Source organism: Pristiophorus japonicus, chromosome 10 (assembly GCF_044704955.1).
Source record: "Pristiophorus japonicus isolate sPriJap1 chromosome 10, sPriJap1.hap1, whole genome shotgun sequence".
Lineage (NCBI taxonomy): Eukaryota > Metazoa > Chordata > Chondrichthyes > Pristiophoridae > Pristiophorus > Pristiophorus japonicus.
The window spans coordinates 22,849,970-22,870,511 of NC_091986.1; positions in this window are offsets into that span (position 1 = coordinate 22,849,970).

Sequence of the window (20,542 nt, forward strand, 5' to 3'; positions counted from 1 at the left end):
ATAACAGGACATGTTTTTAGTAACAGAGCTAAGCACATTTGCAGTTATTAATATTATTTTGCTGAAACTATTTTTTGTGGAGACAGTTTGCAGAATCACACTGTACAGAAGGAGGCCATTCAGCCCATCATGCCTGTGCTGGCTCTTTAAAAGAGCTATCCAATTCTTCTCACTCCCAACTATTTCCCCACAGCTCTGCAAATGTTTCCTTTCCAAGTATATATCTAATTCCCTTTTGAAAGTTACTATTGAATCTGCTTCCACCTCCCTTTCAGGCAGTGCATTCCAGATCATAACCACTCGCTGCCTAAAAAAACTCTCCTCATCTCGCCACTGGTTCTTTTGACAATTATTTTAAATCTGTGTCTTCTGGTTACTGACCCTCTCACTAGTGGAAATATTTTATCCTTATTTACTCTATCAAAACCCTTCATAATTTAGTAGATCCCTAATAAAACTCACTTTAACCTTCTTTATTCTAAAGCGAATAATTCCAGCTTCTCTAATCTCTCCACATAACTGAATCCCTCATCCCTGGTATAATTCTAGTGAATCTCCTCTACACCCTCTCCAAAGGGCTTGACATCCTTCCTAAAGCACGGAGTTGGACACAATACTCCAGCTGGAGCCTAACCAGTAATTAATAAAGATACATCATAACTTTCTTGCTTTTGTACTCCCTATTGAGACAATAACTGTCTGATTGGCTTCGTCCCTGCTTTCCTTTAGGAAATATGAGCTGGGTGTGTATTGAACAATTTAATACCGCATATAGATTTTTAATTGAACTTCCAATACATCATTGCTGTGCACTTTGTGTTGGTCATCCAGTACTGACTCAGCAATGCTGGGATTTCACCAGGGAACCTTGTACTGTGCAGCTGCAGTTGTTAAGTTCAGTGTCACATTTATAGGGAGCAATGAACCAGCTGTCTCATACAGTAATACGCCAAGGCAATCTGAACAGTTTGAAACACTAATGTCCCATCATTTGCCTAAGAGTACCAAAATGGACAATAATTCAGGAGACTGCGCATTTGCAGTACAATTTGTTAAATCCCACACCCATTTCCGTAAATGAGCACCACATCTGTGCAGAAGATCCTGGAAGGCTAATTTTCTTTACAAGGGACTTTATAACCAATCTTTAGGTTTATGGCTTTCATTAAATCATTTTTATCGACTATGAACAAGTGCAAACTGTCGGTGATGAAAAGAGAGATGATAGAATTCAAAACTTGTAGTTAGTAGTCAGTCAAATAAAAGTTATAATATATTGACCCTATTATTATTGATCACCCACCAAAAACATCAGTTCTGATTCATTCTTTTCCGCCTTGCCCTTTATTTTATTTATCAGGGTGTAATATTTGCATATGTTAATTTGACATCAATTTGCCAATTTTTCTGCAAAATTAGATGCCATTTTTTAAAAAGACAGCTTTGTGAACTTAAGATATAAAATTATTTGGAGTAATGCCCTTAATGTTTATAAAAATTAAGCTAAATGTGTAACAGTTTCGCTTAGATGTATTAAGAAGTCAAAATTAACACAGGATTAAGCTTTAGTATTATCAAAGAGATGGCTACACCATGGGCAATAAGTTGCATATATATGTAACAATATATATAAAAATACTGTTTTGTTAAGGAAAAATGTGTATACCATAATAAATATATACAATGATATATTGTATTATATCATTCCCTTTGCTTTATATTTTTAAATATATGTGTAATTTATTGCCAATGGTGCAAACGCATGTTATATATAATGTACATATACAAACACACACAAATGTCCAGCCTCTGCATTTCCCATAAGCCTTTTACAGGGCGATAAATTTTCTGAATGGCAAACTAGTTTTGAATATTCAAGAGCAAAACCATTTGCTAAATCCTGTTGTTGACATTAAAGCTGAATGACAGACGTAAATCAACTTATTTAAATATTTGTGCATTGAATACTTCGAATTTATACACAACTGCAGGGGCTGGATTTTTGGGTTTTTGTGATTTCGCCCGTTTTGGGGTGCAAATCGCGGCAACATTTTTTTTTTACTGCCAGTTAGTGTTAGCGCCAGAGCGCGCACGTTTTGCCAAATGAAAGTTGCCGATGAGCGTTAGCGTTAACTCTGGCGTTGCACCACAGATTTTGTGTGCTGGAGCCAAAACTTCCTCCCCGAAAAAAATTGGCCCTTCTGCGCAAATTTTTTTGTTTGTTTCTTCCTGCGCTTCTGGTCAGCTGTCTGATCGCAAACGCTAATGCAGGCAGGGAGCGACCATGCCCATGTGCAGTACACCCGGGGCTGAATCAGCCATTTTACTTTTGGATATTGATGATGGAAGACGAGATGATGATGGAGGAGTCGAGATAGCGTGCCAGGAGATTTGCCCCAGAGGTAAACGAAGCTCCAGTTGGGGCTGTGGAGCGGAGATGGCCTGAGTTGTACAGGAGGGGAGGATCTAGCCTCCTCTCATCCATTTCTAACAAAATCAGGAGGGAAGTGGCAGAGGAGGTCTCTGCCTCCGACACTGTGGTGAGGATTGGCCCACAGTGCCGAAATAAATTTAACAATCTCACCAGGGTCGTCAGACTGAATACCATTTGCATTCATGTACTCCTTCATTATTTAAATTATAAATCTGACGCACAATTGTTTTGATGCTGTTGTTGGCTCTCAGCACTCTGTGGGTTGCCTCCTAAAATGCATGACACATAGGTAGGTTGAGTGTGGCACCCTGTTTGCCATGAATGATCCTTACACATTATTGAGATTGCTTTCTGAGATCACATCAGATGTTTCCGCACTTTGATGTCCTCCTGATGAACCACATGCAACTTTCAAGGCCATTAAACAGAGGACTGTATTACATTCACACGGTATGGTATAAGTGCTTTGGTGGCTATCTGTGTGTGCCACAAGAGCAGATGGACCCTCTGGTAAACATTCCCATTTCAATCTTTGCAGGCAAAGAAGTCTCATAATCACCGTGAGCAGTTGAGGACAGACGGCGGTCCGCCTCACACCCTGCCACTTACGGACATTGAGGAGCGAGTAGCAGGCCACATCGGCGTCTCAGGTCGGGCAACTGCCACTGGGGGTGCTGACCCCCCGCTTGCGCCCTGAGGGTAAATCCTGCACATTCCCTGGGCTGGGTTGGGGCAATGTGATACAGTGTCTCTGGACTAGGGTTGGGGCAATAGGAACATAGAAACATAGAAAATAGGTGCAGGAGTAGGCCATTCGGCCCTTTGAGCCTGCACCACCATTCACTATGATCATTCGGGACGTGTTGTCTGATCCCCGAGACGGGACGTGTTCTCTGACCGCAGAGTCGGGACATGTTCACTGATCCCGGAGTCAGGATATGTTCCCCAATTCCGGAGTCGGGACATGATCTCTGACCCCGGAGTCGGGACGTGTTCTCCAAACCCGGAATGAGGACGTGTTCCCTGATCCCGGAATTGGGACGTGTTCTCTGATCTTGGAGTCGGGATGTGTTCCCCGACCCTGGAGTCGGGATGTGTTCTCTGTTCCCGGAATCGGGATGTGTTCTCTGATAATGGAGTTGGTACGTAGTTTCTGATCCCGGAGTCGGGACATGGTCTCTGATCCCGGAATCGGTCCGGGTACCCAGGTCCCGGAGTCGCTACCTATTCCCAAACCCAGAGTATGGACGTGTTCTCTGATCCCGGATTTGGGACGTGTTCTCTGATATTGGAGTCGGGATGTAGTCTCTGATCTCGGAGTCAGGACGTTTTCTCTGATCCTGGAGTTGAAATGTGTTCTCTGATCCCGGAGTTGGGAGCTGTTCCCCGATCCTGGAGTCGGGACAGATTCCCAAAACCCAGAGTCGGGACGTGTTCTCTGATCCCAGAGTCGGGACGTCTTCTGTGATCACAGAGCTGGGAACTGTTCTTGAATCCCGGTGTGTTCCCCGACCCTGGAGTCGGGATGTGTTCTCTGTTCCCGGAATCGGGATGTGTTTTCTGATAATGGAGTTGGTACGTAGTCTCTGATCCCGGAGTCGGGACATGGTCTCTGATCCCGAAATCGGTCCGGGTACCCAGGTCCCGGAGTCGCTACCTATTCCCAAACCCAGAGTCTGGACGTGTTCTCTGATCCCGGATTTGGGACGTGTTCTCTGATCCCGGAGTCAGGACATGTTCTCTGATCCAAGAGTTGGAACATGTTCTCTGATGCCGGTGTCGGGACGTGTTCCCAGATCCCAGAGTCGGTAAGATTACCCCAAGCCCCGATTCGGGATATGTTCTCTGATCCAGGAGTAGGGACGTGTTCCCTGATCCCTGAGTCAGGACGTATTCTCTGATCCCAGTCGGGATGTGTTCCCCAATTCCTGAGTCAGGAGGTGTTCACTGTTCCTGGAGTCGGGACGTGTTCTCCGATCCTGGAGTCGGGACGTGTTACCTGATCCCAGAGTCGGGACGTGTTCTCTGATCCCGGAGTCTGGACGTTTTAGCTGATCCTAGCATTGGGACGTGTTCTCTGATCTCGAAGTCGGGATATGTTCTCTGATCCTGGAGTCGGGATGTGTTCTCTGATCTCGAAGTCAGGATATGTTCTCTGATCCTTGAGTCGGGACGTGTTCTCTGATCCCAGAGTCGAGACGTGTTTCCTGGTCCCGGAATCGGGATGTTTTTCCAGATATCGGAATCGCTAAGAATACCCCAAGCCCTGAATCGGGATGTGTTCTCTGATCCCGGAGTTGGTACGTTTTCCCCAATCTTGGATTCGGGATGTGCTCCCCGATCCCGGATTCGGGACGCCTTCTCTGAACCTGGAATCGGGACGTATTCTCCGAACCCAGAATCGGGACATATTCTCTGATCCCGGAGTCGGGACGTGTTCTCTGATCTTGGAGTCAGGACGTGTTCCCCAATCCTGTTGTTGGTACGTTTTCTCTGACACTACATCATCATAGAAACGTTTAAAATTCTGACGGGTTCAGACAGGTTAGATGCAGGAAGAATGTTTCCAATGTTGGGGAAGTCCAGAACCAGGGGTCACAATCTAAGGATAAGGGGTAAGCCATTTAGGACCGAGATGAGGAGAAACTTCTTCACCCAGAGAGTGGTGAACCTGTGGAATTCTCTACCACAGAAAGTTGTTGAGGCCAATTCACTAAATATATTCAAAAAGGAGTTAGATGTAGTCCTTACTACTCGGGGGATCAAGGGGTATGGCGAGAAAGCAGGAATGGGGTACTGAAGTTACATGTTCAGCCATGAACTCATTGAATGGCGGTGCAGGCTCGAAGGGCCGAATGGCCTACTATTGCACCTATTTTCTATGTTTTTTATGTTTCTATCAATGTGATGTGGTGTCTGTGGACTAGGGTTGGGACAATGTAATGGTGTCTGTGGACTAGGGTTGGGACAATGTGATGCAGTGTCTGTGGACTAGGGTTGGGACCATGTGATGCAGTGTTTGTGGACTAGGGTTGGGACAATGTGATGGTGTCTGTGGACTAGGGTTGGGACAATGTGATGGTGTCTGTGGACTAGGGTTGGGACAATGTGATGCAGTGTCTGTGGACTAGGGTTGGGGCAATGTGATGGTGTCTGTGGACTAGGGTTGGGGCAATGTGATGCAGTGTCTGTGGACTAGGGTTGGGGCAATGTGATGCAGTGTCTGTGGACTAGGGTTGGGGCAATGTCATGCAGTGTCTGTGGACTAGGGTTGGGACAATGTGAAGCAGTGTCTGTGGACTAGGGTTGGGACAATGTGAAGCAGTGTCTGTGGACTAGGGTTGGGGCAATGTCATGCAGTGTCTGTGGACTAGGGTTGGGGCAATGTGATGCAGTGTCTGTGGACTAGGGTTGGGGCAATGTCATGCAGTGTCTGTGGACTAGGGTTGGGGCAATGTGATGTGGTGTCTGTGGACTAGGGTTGGGGCAATGTGATGCAGTGTCTGTGGACTAGGGATGGGGCAATGTCATGCAGTGTCTGTGGATTAGATATAATGGAGTGGCAACGATCCTTCAAATGAGCCTGTGCTATGTGACCTTCCTCATGTCACCCTGCCTCCTCCCCTACTGCTAACCACTCCTCTGTTGCTTTCTACTTCCAGATGACCTGTCACATGCACCACATCCCTCTCCTCAACCCTCCACATCAGGCTATCATGTAGAGGAGGAGGAGGAAGAGGAAGAGGAGGAGGGGTTCAGTGATGAGCTTAATCCAGGGGGTTGGGGAGATAGCGGGGTCGATGCACTCTACACCTCTTTTACCACCGGCAAACACCTCGTCTGATGATGATCAAACATTCCTGGGCTTTGACATCTCCGAGGATCCTGGGACTAATAGCGTGCAGCAACGCAGTTCTGGGGTCGAATCCCACATGCCATCTCTCCGGAGGGCGAGTCGGCAAAGTCGGTCTGCTGACAGACAGGGAGACGTGGAACTGGACATGGTGGGACTGTCCAGGGAGAGCATCCAGCTCACCCGTCATTCTCCTTGATGTCCTGGATAGGATTTCCGTGAGCATCGAGAAACTCACTGCGACCATAAAGGAGGTAGGGTCGCAGATTATCGGTGCGAGCCGCGAAACCTTCGAGGCCGTCACTGCCCACACGAAACTGGTGGCCTCCACCAGTCATATTGGAGTCCCGGAGAGTGTGGTGAGAAGCGTTTCCCAGTTCCCCAGTGTGACACCCAGACACACCCACACACCACCTGTGACTGGTGAGCCCTTGAAGAGGCTCGCCAGTCAGAAGCCAGGCCTTCCATACCCCGAGCTTCTCCAGTTGATCCCCACATGTCTCTCCCTCCACAATACAGCAGGACTCTGGCCGCCTTGCTGCACGAACACTTGGTGCCACTGTGTTTAGGGGCATCATGCGAGGGAGGGGGCTGAGGGTAGGGGTGGGGCGGTGGCGGGGAAGAGGCTGTGGCAAAAGACAGTGGGACAGGGGTTGTTGTTTTCTTATTCTTGTTCTTGTTATTTTATTAAAGTTTTCAAAGTTTTCCAATTATGTTCATATTAAGTTATAAAAATTTCAGAATGTTTATTAAAGTTTCAAAATTACGTTAACAAAGTTTAAAAAGTTTACATTTTTCTTAAAGATTTTTGTTCACCTAAACTATTCCTGTGCAGTGTCTCATTTGCAGAATAAGAGGGGGAATGGTCAACATGGTGGGATAGAGTGGCCAGGCAATGGTCAAACATGCCGTTCACTCTTCAAGCAAAGTGTTCAATGATTAACTGCTGACATAAGGTTTTTTCAGCAACGAAAGCTCCACGAGGTCTTCCCTGTGGTTGTGGTGGTGGTGGTGGCATAGGTTCCTCGCCAGGCTCCTCTTCCTCGCCTTTCTCCTCGTGGTCCTCCTCCTCCTCCACCTCCCCCAACCCCCCACTCTCTCCTGAGGTGGTCCTGCAATCCCCATTGGCAATTCCTGTCCCCGCATGATGGCTAAGTTGTGTAGCATGCAGCACACCACAATGAACTCAGAGACCTGCTGAGGGGAGTATTGCAGGCAGCCTCCAGAGTGGTCCAGACATCGGAAGCACTGCTTGAGCACTCCAATTGTGTGTTTGACGATGTTGCGTGTGGCTGCATGGCTGTCATTGTAGCGATGCTCGGCTTCTGTCTGAGGGTTCCAGAGGGGGGGCGTCATGAGCCAGGTGGCGAGGCCGTAATCTTTGTCCCCCGCATCCAGCTTTGGCCTTGTGGTTGACGCTGGAACATGCCTGAGACAGTGCTCTCATGCAAGATGAAAGTTTCATGGATGCTCCCTGGATATTGGGCATTGACTGCTATGATGCGCTGAGTATGGTCGCAGATGATCTGTGCGTTCATGGAGTGAAATCCCTTTCGGTTTCGGTAAACCTTTGGATTATGTAAAGATGCTCGCTGGGCGATGTAAGGGCACAGTCAAGGGCACCCTGAACCTTGGGCAAGCCAGCAAATCATCCCAAACCTACAGCCCTCTTATTTGCATCTCATTGGTCATTGGGAAGTTTATGAAGTCCATCCTGCGTGCATACAGTGCAGTAGTCACCTAGTGAATGTAGCAATGTAGTGTGCTGGGAGATGGAACATATGTCCCCTGCTGATGCCTGAAAGGAGCCAGAGGCATAGAAGGCAAGTGCCGCAGTCATCTTCACCTCAACGGGCAGTGTAGTCCTGATGCCGCTGGTAGGCTGTAGGTCTGCCTTCATGAACTGGCATATCTCTGTCAGTACTTCCTTTTGGAAGCATAACCTTCGAATGCACTGTGCCTCAGAGAGCTGCAGCTATGAGCGATGTTCCTTGGAAACTCATGAGGGGTAAGGCCTCCTCCACACACGTCTGCGACCTCTTCGATTCCGTCGAAAATGCTCATCAATAAGCCTTCTTCCAGCTCGATGCCATATAAATATAGTAGCCTGCATCAATGGCTGACATAGTATGCCCCACATCTTTAAAAATGTCTTTAAACGTCCTTTAAAACAAACTATAAACCCACAAAAACTTCACTATGAAAAATATAGGCTTCTTCTCCCAATCTTTTTATGCTCTGAACTTCTCCGTTTTAAAGATGGCGCCGTTAGCACTGGGTCCGACCTGGGTGCAACTGCTTTTTGCTGGCGAGTTCCCGGGCGGACGGTACATCAGGCGATATGTCTGAAAGTTCCACCCGGGGCGCTAACACAGCGATGCATGCTGATTGACGTCGTCCAAACGCTGAAAACATCGTCCGGGCGCTAAGTTTTAGCGTCGCTGCAAAGACACTACCAAAAGTCCTGCCCAGGTGCAAAATGTTGTGTGCCTTGTTTTTCACCCAAAAAATTGTTTTTGCGCCACACCCAGGCGCTAAACGAGACATAAATGAGCCGAATATCCAGCCCTAGGCCTCTTGCGCATCCCTGATTTTATTAGCTCCACCATTGGCGGTCGTGATTTCAGCTCCCTTGGCACCTAGACTCTAAAATAATCTCCATACGCCTCTCTGCCTCGCCACCTCTTATAAAATGCTCCTTAAAACCTACCCCTTTGATCAAACTTTTGGTCATCTATCCTGATATCTCTTTCTGTGGCTCGGGTGTCAAAAATGTTTTTTTATTGATATCACTCTTGTTAAGCGCCTTGGGATGTTTTACTGCATTAAATGTGCTATATAAATGTAAGTTGTTGGTGTAAGTGGGTCAGTAAAAGATTCTTCAGTCTTCTCTTATTAGAGAGCCATGGAGTACTACAGATACAAAAGAAAACGGCACCTTTCGAGGGTTAGTTTTATTTTGTACATTTTAACGTTTGTGCAGTATACCGTATCATTCTTCTTTATTACATTGTTTATGCACGGTGCAAAGATTAAGTAGTGTAGATAGAGAATATCTCACAAGTGACAGTGAGTTAGGGCCATTTATTTAGAAATCTAGAAGCACCATAACTCATGAGTGTGATTCAGAAAGCAGGTGAAAGAACGCTTGCAACTCTGTACCCGGGAATCTCCTCAGAGCTACTTCTACTCCATTGCCGTGAACTAGGTTTTTGTCACAATTTGCTGAATGTCTACGGAACTATCACCAAAGGGATGTCTTGATTCTTCTCATTTTCCTTCAAAATTATGGACTATTGTTCACGTGACGAGCATTTTCTAGTTTAGTTTGTATTTTTGGACACTGAAATTAATAGTGAAAGTACCAATTGTTAATATTATAGACGTTATTACTATGATAGAAGTGTTTTTATATTTCACTTTCCTTTTCATATAAAGGTGCTTTCAAAAGTAATTAATTCATTGTGAAGTGATGTTTAACATCCTGAGGAGGTGACAAGGGCCTAAAGAAATGCAAGTCCTGTTTTTTAGAGATCACTCGCCAATCCCTGGTTGAATTGGTGGGCATGCAACCCAGACCTTTGTCAATGCCATCCTGAAAGCACACTGTAATTAATGGAGTGGCTCTCTTCTACTTTCCCTCTTTCCCAGGGTGAAAGTGCTTGATTTTCACAGAGCACCTCACACAAGGGCAGAGTTTGAGACTGAGAATACATACATTGGGAATGAGAGGCATGGACCCATAGAGTACATTCCATGTCACCAGATCTTCAAATATGATTAACGGAGCAAGGATAAGTGATACCAGTGTTTGCCTTTTTATTATTTTTAATTTAATGCGCCCTGAACCGTTTTGCTAATATTAACTGACAAACAAATCAGTTCTACTTGCAGATCAGGTGTCAAATTTTGTCCAATTCTGGGCACTGTACTTTAGGAAGGATGGGAAGGCCTTAGAGAGGGTGCAGAGGAGATTTACAAGAATGGTTCCGGGGATGAGGGACTTCAGTTATGTGGATAAACTGGAGAAGCTAGGGTTGTTCTCCTTAGAGCAGAGACGATTGAGAGGAGATTTGATAGAGGTGGTCAAAATCATGAGGGGTCTAGCCAGAGTAGAGAGAGAGAGAAACTGCTCCCATTGGCAGAAAGGAACCAGAGGACACAGATTTAAGGTGATTGGCAGAAGAACCAAAGACGACATGAGGAAAAACTATTTATGTGGCGAGTGGTTAGGATCTGGAATGGCCTGCCTGAAAGGGTGGTGGAGGCAGATTCAATTGTGGCTTTCATAAGAGAATTGTATAAGTACCTGAAGAACATTTTTTTTGCAGGGCTATGGGGAAAGGGCAGGGGGGAGTGGGACTAGCTGAAGTGCTCTTGCAGAGAGCTGGCACAGGCTCGCCAGGCCAAATGACCTCCTTCTGTGCTGCAACCGTTCCATGATTCTATGATCCTATGAAATGCTGACTCTGGGTTTACTGTGGAAGAATCCGCTGTACTTTTCCAGGTTTGGTGACACAAAGCGTATGGTATGGTCACTGAGCATCGGATGATGGCAGCAATTGGGAAGCATGTCATAGATAAGTGTTGTCAAAGTTGCCAACACAATGGAGCTTTGCTGTACATTGCTCTTTGCTGTTCCAACAGAGTCTCTCCTCCATCTCAATCAAACGGTCCCTGCCCCGTTAAGTAACCATGACTTCAAAATAGCTACACGAGCAGTAACTCTTTCCATTTCTTTTTTTGAGAAACAATTTTCTGGTATAAATCTTATGTTATGCATGGTAATGAAAAATCACATTGTCAATTTAAATTTCCCTAATATTGGAAAGGCTTGTATGGCAACAAAACAAAAATCTTACATGTTGTTTTATTCCATTTTTGGATTAACTGGTAATTGGAATTCAATACATGGAAAATACAATTTACACAGGACTAACTTGCTTTGGTTTTTAGACAAGCAGTGGGATAATATTTATACTGGCCGTGACTATTTTGAGCATGTAACTGGTATTTTCCCAAAATATACCACCCACAAAATATATTTTTCTAGAATTAGATGTGCAGTATATTTTTTGCTGTAAAAGAATCTTGCTAATCTGCTTCCCTAAATCATTGTCTCTCAAAATTCATTATCATGTAGTGACAATACAATCACCTTTTGCTTTCCTCTTCTTTTCCATTTCCTTTTATTCACTAATTAAACAATTTCCCTACAGACAGTCTTCATGCGATTATTCAAGCCTGCGTCCCATGACAGGAGTGGCAATCCCATGAGATGTATTAATTTATATCACACAAACACACGTGAATGCGAAAGAACACTGGACCTGTGTAGTGATAATAATCATAACTCAAAATCTGTAGACCACACATTTTCATAATTGCCATCCCTAATATTTGGATGCAAGTAATAGGCCAGGAGTAAAAGACTGTGAACCTTATAATCCATTTCTAATGGTCTTCTGGTTGTTTGTACTGTTCTCAGACACACACATCATTAATAAATAATTTCCTCGGAACTCTTTTTATAAAAGCAATCTTGTTTGCAATGACGAAATTTCACTATATCGGGAGTGTGACTGGACCGCTTTACATAGATTGTCAGCAAATGATCTTTTTCATATTATTGCAGCGTTGTTGTGTTATGTTCTGACTTTAGTTGATTAATGTGTGGGACGAGTATTGGCAAATTATATTGTAGAGAAATAGAAAATAAAATAGGTAAACTTAAAAAGTCACGTTGATTTATGTGTTGTGAACCAATGTTTCCTCGGTCTAATTGTTTTGCTAGAACAATTTGACAAAAGTCCCAAGACTCTTATATATACCCAACAACACCTTTCTTTCCAGGGTAATCTGACATGTCAAATTAAATCAACAGGAAACAATTGAACTGAAAGAATACAACAAATGAGTTGATCCAGATAAACACAATATTTTTACCCATAAAATTTATATTGCAAGTGGATTGTTAAACCAGATGTAGTAACATGGGAAACTTTGGCTTACTGATGTAAACAGAATCAATCCTAAGTGGTCTGGTAGTATAACTTGTTGTGCTACAGATTAATCGGATGGAGATTTGTGCTCAAAACAAGCCATGCAGCTACTGCCCAATCTTTGCTCAACTGTCAGAAGAATGACATTCCCTCAGGAACACTGATGTGTTAACCCAGAGCGTTCTGCTGTACCTCCTAGTGACCAGTTACAGATGACAATGGCAGTGGACTAAAACGGAGGTGGGAAGGACAGAAGGAAAAAAGTTCAATTAGGGGCTGGTTAATTGAGCTGCATGAAAGAAATGTTTGAAGTGTAGGGGGGAGAAATTGGGCTACTTTGCGCCTACCGTTAGCGCCTCCAGAGGCACAAATGAGTTAGCGACCGGGTGCGGCGAGAACAGCGCCTCCCGCTAAATTCGGCGGGGGTGTTGCGACGGCGGTAACTCGTAGCGCCCCGCTCTGCTGCGCCCGGCGATGCTGACATCATCACCATGCGCAGCATCCCGGTAGCACCCCGGAACAAAAATTGGCCCTCGGCCCCTGGTTTAGCGCCTGGCGCTGACAACCACAGCTTCAGCAGTCGAGTTTCAGTGGGATGTCGGCTGGAGGAGCGCTAGTTAAAGGCACCAGCATCCGGTGAAGTTTTAGTCGGCCAATAATGTTTCCTTCTTAGTTTCAAATAGGCAGACAGGCGTTTCGACCGATTTGAGCTATTTACCGTTGAAGGAGTGTTCTGGCTGTTAAAGATACATGACTTTCATTGAGGGCAGATTTGAAACTCCAACATTTAGATAGTTTCATGGGGGCTGTGCTGGCACTGGACCTCACACTCTAGCGTCACTATTAGAGGCAACTGAGGCACAGCGAAACACTGCAAAACACTGGGCAGAGAGAGGAGGGCCAACAGGGCTCTCAACCGAAGGCCCTACCCTCCCGGGGTATTTCGACAGTAGCAGTTCTCCTACATCAATTTCACTGAGGAACAGTGTGCGAAGGCTGCGCTTCAGCAAGGATGTGGTCACAGAACTCTGCCATCTCCTGTTACCAGACCTTGAGCCTCAGGCCTGGGTGATGACGGCTCTCTCAGTGCCAGTCAAGGTCACCATCGCGCTCACTTTCTATGCCAGTGGATCCCTCCAGTGTGCAACAGGAGTCATCTCCAACATCTCCCAGTTTGCCATCCATTGCTGCATCCGCGATGCTCTGTACAGAAGGAGAAGGGAACATATTTCCTTCCCCATCACCAGGCAGATGCATCATGAGCGTGCATATGACTTTTCCAAGTTAGCAGGCTTCGTCATGGTGCAGGGTGCCATTGACTGCGCCCATGTCATTTTGCTGGCACCGCATAACAATCCTGAGGTATTCCGTAACTACCACTCATTTAATGTTGGTGTGCGACCACACACACAGCGAATCCTGACCCTCAATGCCCGCTATCCTGGCAGCAGCAACGATGCCGTCATCCTGCGTCAGGCCGGTGTGCCTGCTCTCTTCCAGCCACCACATCAAGCTCGCGGCTGGCTGCTCGAAGACAAGGGCTATCCGCTCTCCACCTGGCTCATTGCTCCCCCTCCGCAACCCCAACACTCCTGCCCAGCACTCATACAATGAGAGCCATACCGCAACCAGGAACATCATTGAGCAGACCATCGCAGTGCTGTAGCAATGGTTCCATTGCCTTGACCACGCGGGAGGAGTTTTCGTGTACTCGCCTGAGCGGATGTCCCATTTCGTCATCGTCTGCTGCACACTGTGCAACCTAGCTATCATGAGGGTTGCACCCATTGCCACCAGGCATAGCTCCACAACCTCAAGAGGAGGATGAGGATGAGGAGGAGAATGAGGAGGAGATTGAGGAGGAGGAGGAGGACGATGAGGATGAGGAGGAGGAGGATAGGAGCAGCAGCAGTGATGGAGGAGCAAGGCACTCAATCGGCCATACTGCAAGGGCAGTTCCAATGAATTCCATGCCAATTCCCAGTTGGTCTGCACGTCCACATCATTACATCAATTTCTCATTGAAAAGTAAAATGAGAGACAGCACCAAATATGCAACATTCCAATTACATTTTTATCATAAAACATTAACCATATATATACAATTACATTTACTATTCACCCTTGTGCAAAACCTTATCTCCTCTTAACACTGCCTTTACCTATTCTACTGCTCCTACATAGTGACTCCCGGTTGAAGGCTGCTGAGTATCAGGGCCAGAGACTATAGATGGCCTTGCAGGACGCCCTTGACCAGCTCTGGGCCTGGAAAGCCCGACTGTCAACTGCACCACCTCAGGCTGATCAGCAGCAGTCTGGGCTGGCTGACAAGCGCAATGGTGGAGTAGCAGTGGTGGGCTCAGGAATGCTGTCATCCTGAGAGAGGTCAACAGGTTCCTGCTCCACTCACCCACTGCCACTCCCCCCGGGGCAGCACCTCAGTATCCCCACCAATCTGCTGGAGCACAGATTGCTGGGTTGCTGTGACACCGTGAGATCGCGGGTCGACTGTGGTGCACCCAGCGACAACGGCAGCAGTCAGAGCTCGCGTGGCATCCAGCTGAGACCGCCTGATAGCATTCTGAGCTTTGATGCCAGCAATCACAACACTAAGACCTTGCATTGCTGCTGCCTGTGCTGCATTGCCAGCTGCCACATCGCCCAGGGCGCGTGTCATGAGGTCTGGGTCCCCACGGTCTCTCTGGGAGTCCACCAATGTCTGCAGACTGGAAATGATGAGCTCCATAGTGTGCGCAGAGCTCTGTACAATGTTGGAGGCAAACTCCTCCACGCTCCTTACCATTGCCGAGAGGCTCTTGGGCACGCTTGCCATTGTACCTATCATCTCGGAGTGCATGGCCATCACCTTGTTGTGGACGCCTCCCCATCGAGATCCTCATCCGAGTCCTGTGCGCGAACTCTCCCTCCAGGGAGCTGGCCCCCGAGCTACCCTTTTCCCTTGGCCTAGCTGCAGCCCACTCATCCCCGGTGCATCACCCAGTGCAGAAGCTTGCCTCTAATGAAAGCGCAGTGCCAGACTCTGAGATGGTGCCTGCAATGAAGCGGTGCTTGGGTCCTCCTCCTCTTCTCCTTTGTCACTCTCATTGGAGGGCTCAGGGACAGGCTGGTCATCTACCAATTATCTGAAAGCATATAGGCACAAGGCTCGCGTTATGGTGAGAGCAGGTGGGCAGGAATGGAGCAAGGAATGCAGACAGTATCAGGCGCTGGAAAGTGATTGTTCTGTATGCAATAACTGTTAGACTGAGTACTGTTTAACTCCAAGAGGTATGACCTTGGCTCTGTTTTATTAAGGCCCAAAGTGACGAATATACAAAATGGCTGGCCTTTTATACTTGGGCTGCACACACATGCGTGCAGTCCAATGTACTCCAACAGTGACGCCATCTAGTGGCTAGTGTTCCCAAAAGTACATACATGACAGTGATAAAGCATTCTGGTGTGAGGGGGAAGTGAGATGCGAAAGAGAGAGAGGATGAGGGTACCGATGTTCCCCCCAGCAGGGTCCATGTCGCCGACGGCCATGACGCCCACCACCTGCTGTCCAATGAGTCGCAGCACTCGTTCCTCCAGGTCTGAGAGCTGCTGGAGCTGAGGTTCACCATCGCCTGTCCTCTACTGCTCCCTCCTATTGTGGGCAATCTTGGCCTGCAAAAGAAAGGAATGTGTGTGAGCCAGAGTCCAGCTATGTGTCTGGGAGATATGCCTGCTGAATAGCTGTGAATGTAGGCAAGGTGTGAGATGAGGATGTGAGTTTGAGTAGTTGCTGATGTTTGGTGGGTAAGTGGTGGGGAGTGGTGGTTTATGCAGTGTGCACAGACGGAGGTTCAGATGCTGGTAGGTAGGACATGTTGAAGCATGTACACACCTTGACCACCCGACTGAGGTCATTGAACTTCTTAAGGCAGTGTGCGAGGCAGCGTTCCACGACACTACTGGCCGAGACTTCCTGTGCCACTTCCTTCCACATTCCCCTGAAGACCTGGGCCAAAGGCCTCCTTCCACAGGTTTATGGAGGCACAGCCAATATGAATAAAGCAAGAATAATCTGCTACTACAGACAGATGAAGGGATTCTATGAGTTTTCAGACACGTGAAACTTTTTATGAATTCTCCCAATTTCCATCCAGTAGCACCATTACAGAGCAAGCTTGCTATCAGATACTAATGCCAGCCATGTTTGCAGTTAGTGAGGGGCTGAGTGACAAACCTGCTGCCTTGCCAATACTTGTGCATCCCTAGTTTTGCAGAGTTCTTCGAAACGCATGTACGCCATGTAGGAAATTGAAACATGTCGGGCTGGATTTTTGGCTTTTTGCGATTTTACCCATTCCCGGGCGCAAATCGCTGTGAAATCAACATTTTAGCACCGGGTTAGCATTAAGGCTAGAGCGCGCAGCTTTTGCCAAATGAAAGTTCACAACAAGTATTAGCGCTAACTCTGGTGTTGCACCACAGAATTTGTGCACCGGAGCCGAAAGTTCTAACCGGAAAAAAAATTTGCCGTTCTGCGCACGCGGAAATTTTCTTTTGCCGCGCTTCTGGTCTGCTGTCGATCGCAAAAGCTAATGCAGGGCACGGCCATCGCGCTGTACATCCGGGGCTGAATCAGCCATTTTATTATTCGATTTTGATGATAGAGGAGGATGGGTGGAGGATACCAGGCAGCGAGCAAGACGATTTGCACAGGAGGCAAACAAAGCTCTTGTGCGGGCTGTGGCAAGGAGATGGCAGGAAGTCCACAGGAGGGGTGGAATCCAGACCCCTGCCATAATTCTTAATAGGATCTGGAGGGAGATTGCTGAGGAGGTCTCTGCCTCAGATATTGTGATAAGGCCTGCCACACCATGCCGGAAGATGTACAATGATCTTTCGAGGGTCGTTCGAGGGAGTACACTTTTTTATTCATGCACTCCTTTATTACTTAAATTATAAATCTGACACACTATTCATTCTGATGCTGTTGTTGTCTCTGAGCATTCTGTGGATTGCCTCCTAAAATGCATGACACATAGATACGCTTAGTCTGGCCCCCTATTTGACATGAATGATCTTTACACATTATTAAGATTGCTTTTTGAGATCTCACACGATGTCTCCACACTTCGATGTCCTCCTGATGAACCATGTACAATTTTCCAAGGCCATTAAACAGATGACTGTATTACATTCAGACAATATGGTATAAGTGCTTTGATGGCTATCTGTGTGTGCCACAAGAGCACATAGGTAACCATTCCCATTTTCATCTTTGCAGGCAAAGAAGTCTCATAATCACCCTGAGCAGGTGTGGACAGGTGACGGTCCACCTCAGACCCTGCCACTACCAACATCGAGGAGCAAGTGGCAGGCATCATCGGCATCTCAGGTCGGGCAGCTGCCAGTGGTGGTGCTGACCCCAGCTTGCGTCCTGAGGGTAAGTCCTGCACACTCCCTGGACTAGGGTTGGGGCAATGTGATGCAGTGTCTCTGGACTAGGGTTGGGGCAATGTGATGCAATGGCTCTGGACTAGGGTTGGGGCAATGTGATGCAATGGCTCTGGACTAGATATAATGGAGTAGCAGTGGTCCTTCAAATGAGCCTGTGCTATGTGACCTTCCTCATGTCACCCTGCCCCCTCCCCTGCTGCTAACCGCTTGTCAGTGTTCTCGCTCAGGCCAACAACACCAGCATTGAAGCATTGACCACGCTCGATCAGCTCTGCTGGATGGGCCTCATCGCCCGCATACCTGACACAAGACTCCCAAAACAAGTGCTCTACTTGGAACTCTGACACGGCAAGCGAGCCCCAGGTGGGCAGAGGAAATGCTTCAAGGACACCCTCAAAGCCTCCTTGAAAAAGTGCAACATCCCCATTGACACCTGGGAATCCCTGGCCCAAGACCGCCCAAAGTGGAGGAAAAGCATCTGGGAAGGCGCTAAACACCTCGAGTCTTTTCGCCGAGAGCAAACTGAAGCCAAACGTTGACAGCAGAAGGAGTGCGTGGCAACCTAGGCCCCTCACCCACCTGTTCCTTCAACCACCGTCTGCCCCATCTGCAGACGCAATCTACACTTCTTTTACCACCGGCAAACACCTCGTTCGAGGATGATCAAATATTCCCGGGCTTTGAGATCTCTGAGGCTCCTGCGAGTCGGCAAAGTCAGTCTGCTGACAGACAGGGAAACGTGGACCTGAACATGGTGGGACTGTCCAGGGAGAACATCAGGCTCACCCGTCAGCTCCTTGATGTCCTGGGTAGGATTCCCGTGTGCATCGACAGTCTGAAAGTGACCATAACGGAGGTAGGGTCGCAGATTGTCGGTGCGAGCCGCGAAACCTGCGAGGCCATCACTGCCCACTCAAGGCTGGTGGCCTCCACCAGTCACACTGGAGTCCCGGAGATTGTGGCGAGCAGCCTTTCCGAGTTCCCCAGTGTGACACCCAGACACACCCCCACACCACCTGTGGCTGGCGACGCCGATCAAAAGGCTCGCCAGTCACAAGCCGGGCCTTCCACGTCACGAGCTCTCCAGGAGGCGTCTCCAATGTCTCCCCCCAACACAGCAGCACTCTGACAGCATTGCTGCACGCTATCGTGGTGCCACTTTGGGTGCGAGGAGCAGGCGAGGGAGGGGGATAAGGATAAGGAGGTGGGAGAAGGGTAAGGGGGGGGGGGAAAGCTGGTGGTAAAAGACCGTGGGGCAGGGGTGTTGGTTATCATGTTGTTGTTGTTGTTTAATCACAGTTTTATCACAATTTATGTTATTTTATTACAGTTTCAACATTTTCAAATTATGTTAACAAAGTTATAACATTTTCAACGTGTGATAAATTCTTTTGTTCACTTTAATCATTCCTGTGCAGTGTCTCATTTGCAGAATAAGAGGGAGAATAGTCAACATGGTGGGATAGAGTGGCCAGGCAACAGTCAAACGTATCATTCACTCTTCATGCAAAGCGTACAATTATGAGCTGCTGACGTAAGGCTTTTCCAGCAGCGAAATCTCCACGATGCCTCCCCTGTGGTTATGGTGAGGGTGGTGGTGGCATGGGTTCCTCGCCAGGCTCCTCTTCCTCATCCTCCTTCTCTTCCATCCCTCTCTCCTGAGGTGGTTCTGCAATCCCCATTGGCAAATCCTGTCCCCTCATGATGGCTACGAATGTAGCATGCAGCACACCACAATGAACTCAGAGACCTGCTGAGGGGAGTATTGCAGGCAGCCTCTAGAGTGGTCCAGGCATTGGAAGGGCTGCTTGAGCACTCCAATTGTCTGTTCGACGATGTTGCGTGTGGCTGCATGGCTCTCATTATAGCGATGCTCGGCTTCTGTCTGAGGGTTCCAGAGGGGGGTCACGAGCCAGGTGGGCGAGGCTGTAACTTTGTCCCCAAGCATCCTGCTCTGGCCCTGTGGTTGAAGTTGGAACAGGCCTGAGACAGTGCTCTCATGCAAGATGAAAGCATCATGGATGCTCCCTGGATATTGGGCATTGACTGCCATGATGCGCTGAGTAAGGTTGCAGATGATCTGTCCGTTTAGGGAGTGGAATCCCTTTCAGTTTCGGAAAACCTCTCGATTGTTTTAAAAGTGCTCGCAGGGTAATGTGCGTACAGTCAATGGCATCCTGAACCTTGGTGAAGGCAGCAAAGCGTCCAAAACCTACAGCCCTCTCATTTTGGGCCTCCTTGAACATTGAGAAGTTTATGAAGTCCATCCTGCGTGCATTCAGTGCAGTGGTCATCTGGTGAATGCAGCAATGCGTAGCGTGCTATGAGATGGAGCATATGTCCCCTGCTGATGCCTGAAGGGAGCTGGAGGCATAGAAGGCAAGTGCAGCAGTCACCTTCACCTTGACCGGCAGTGCAGTCCTGATGCCGCTGGTAGGCTATAGGTCTGCCTTTATGAGCTGGCATATCTCTGTCAGCACTTCTTTTTGGAAATGCAGCCTTCTAACGCACTGTGCCTCAGAGAGCTGGAGGTATGAGCGATGTTCCCTGTAAACTTGTGGGGGGTAAGGCTTCCTCCCCATACATCTGCAACCTCTTCGATTATGTTGAAAATGCTCATCAATAAACCTTCTGCAGCTTAGCGCTGTATAAAAATAGCAGCTTGGAATAATGGCTGACATGGTATGGCCCCATCTTTTAAAATGTCCTTAAATGTCCTTTGAAACAAACTAGAAACTCATATAAAACTTCACTATGAAAAACGCAGCCTTCTTCTCCAAATCCTTTTATACACTCAACTTC